This window comes from Microtus ochrogaster, chromosome 7 (genome assembly GCF_000317375.1).
Source record: "Microtus ochrogaster isolate Prairie Vole_2 chromosome 7, MicOch1.0, whole genome shotgun sequence".
Classification (NCBI taxonomy): Eukaryota; Metazoa; Chordata; class Mammalia; order Rodentia; family Cricetidae; genus Microtus; species Microtus ochrogaster.
Window position 1 is genome coordinate 24569873 of NC_022014.1, and position 2769 is coordinate 24572641.

At 39.1% G+C, this 2769-nt stretch overlaps 1 protein-coding gene across 1 annotated transcript in view; it reads right to left on the reverse strand.

Annotated features, from left to right (window-relative positions):
* Positions 1-2769, reverse strand: part of Ccdc92b (coiled-coil domain containing 92B) — a 34640-nt gene that overhangs the window by 20393 nt on the left and 11478 nt on the right. The window lies entirely within an intron of this gene.

Genomic DNA, 2769 nt, shown 5'->3' on the forward strand with positions numbered 1-2769 from the left:
GTGAGTTCGAGACCAGCCTGGTCTACAGAGCTAGTTCCAGGACAGGCTCCAAAGCCACAGAGAAACCCTGTCTCGAAAAACCAAAAAATAAAAAATAAAATAAAAAAAAAGAAACCAGGAGATGAGCTATGTTGGGGAAGGGGTTTTGTTTCTGTTTCCACAGGAGAAGAAAGCTACAGATACCATCAAAATTAATCAAGATTCTGTTTGAAAAGAATGAAAAAGCTCATTAATAGAGGTGACAATCATACAAGTTGTAAAGAATCCTCACAAGGGTTGGGAAAAGGTTGTTCTCGTCTTTGCAGGAAAATAGAAAATATTCGTCTTCGAGAAGTCAAGAGACCTTGGACATTTAGACACCTAAAGAAAAAAAGATAGCTATCCAGAAAGACTCATCAAGCAAAGAAAAATCTTTGCAGGGTAAACTCTCACTACCTAAACATATATATCTTCTTACTTCTCAACATGATGGTAGTTATGACTCACTTAAAAATCAAAGCTGGCTTGGGAGTTGGACTGTGCCTCTCTCCTCTAAATGCAAGCATATTGTTAAAAGAAAAACTTGAAGTTTCTATCTCATATCTGCCACCTGGTGTGTGACAGAAGGAAAATAAAAATCTAGGGATTAAGGTTATCAAAACTCTGCTTTCAAAAATTCTCCCCATATCTATTTTTGTCTTTAGGGTACCTTTCTTTGAATATATCTATCAAAATTCAAACTTTCTGGTTTTTTGTTTGTTTGTTTGTTTGAGGCAAGGTTTCTCTGTAGCTTTGGTGCTTGTCCTGGAACTAGCTCTTGTAGACCAGGTTGGCCTCGAACTCACAGAGATCTGCCTGCCTATACCTCCCGAGTGCTGGGATTAAAGGCGTGAGCCACTACCACCCAGTAGTGGTAAACTTTCTGTTTTGATATGAATAATTTTTAAGTTTTCTACAGTGAACAATAAATTTTCCTACAGTAATCTCTGAAGTCTCCAGGAAGAAGATGGGCTCCACAACGGTTCCACCAGGTTCACAGGATGCCATTCAGCTGATTGCAAAGAAGCGGATCGGCTTTGTACTACAAACTGCTCAGAACAATTTCGAGGTGGCTAGCTGAGATGAGCCAGCCTAGCAGACTACTCTAGCCAGAACCTGAGACAAGTCCTGCACTTTCCGTTACCCATAGACTGAACAACAAACGATACAGCTACCTTTTCCAGGACTGGACAATTAACCTAAATTTTTCTTTTCAGGATCCCCTAAAGATACCATTGCCTCCAGATAGCAGGAAGTAAATTTAAGAATATGACATCCATATTCCCAAGTGGGTTCGTGGTTTCGGTCATTTAATGGATTATAGATATTTGTCATTGTTTAGGGGGTGTTGGTCATAAGTTAGTATTGATAATGGTTAGAAAAAAAGCTAAACAAAGGAAATTAGATTCAAGATTCTTGTTTTGAAAAGAAAAAAGGGGATATAGATATGATAGTAGATTATTGAATCTACTCTGAAAAGAATAAAGGGAGGATATAGATATTTAAGATAAAAAGGTAGATATACTTTTAAAAGGCAACTACTGGGGCTGGAGAGATGGCTCAGCAGTTAGAGCACCGGTTGCTCTTCCAGAGGACCCAGATTAAATTCCCAGCACCCAAATGGCAGTTTACAACTGCTTCTAACTCCAGGGATCTGACACCTTCACCCCAAGGCACATAAAAGTAAGTTAAATAAAAAAAAAACTCAACTTCTAGTTTGAAATGTTTTACATTAGATTGGACTTTTGTATATTTTTTTTACAAATTTTGTATACTGATACAAATTTGAGATGAATTTTGTTAAAACATAGTGTATGCATAATCTAATTTTGTTCAAGGCATCATACCTATACAGCCCATTTAACAAGGTAATGCAAATTTCTTTTTTTTTCTTTTTTGGTTTTTCAAGACAGGGTTTCTCTGTGACTTTGGAGCCTGTCCTGGAACTAGCTCTGTAGACCAGGCTGGTCTCGAACTCACAGAGATCCACCTGCCTCTGCCTCCCGAGTGCTGGGATTAAAGGCGGGCACCACCACCGCCCGGCGATAATGCAAATTTCTAATCTTTAAAATGTTATTATTATCAACTGTTTAGGATAATAAGAAAATGCAGGTTAGTAATTAGTCACCTATTAAAATCAAACTTGTAGTCACATTAGGTATGTTTTCAAGGTCAAACAAAGATATATTTTAGATAGATGGGTCATCTTCAAACACTTCAGAGGTCTACAGAATATGACATTTCAGATGTTTTAACAACATAGGCTCTTTTGTATGCCAATGAGACATGTCTGCTCCTGGCAGCACCAATCTACTTTAGAGAAGATCATGAGTACCGAAGAAATCCCACATGGAGTTTACTTTCTTTGTGGCAAAAATAAACCACTGGGCAAGCAAATGCCCTTGACCTGAGTGCTGGCAGTATGCTGTCCTAATTGGACAAGCAGGACACAAAAGAAAGTGACTGCCAAACATTGTTAAGACAAGGAGGGTCAGCCCTTCAGAAATAAGCTAGGCCTGAAGTCTGAAGATGGATGCCCTCCAGAATATCCTGGTTCACAGAAAAGTCTGTCAATATGCTAGGCTGGTAGACTGAAGATGGATGTCCCATCATTGCAGAGGAATTTTGGGTGACTGTCCAGGAAGCCAGCTGTTTCTGTCTGATGGAGGAAGGTCATTGGTTGATTAAATAAAGAAGCTGCTTGACCTGATAGGTTAGAACATAGGTGGGAGGAGCAGACGCTGGGAGGAA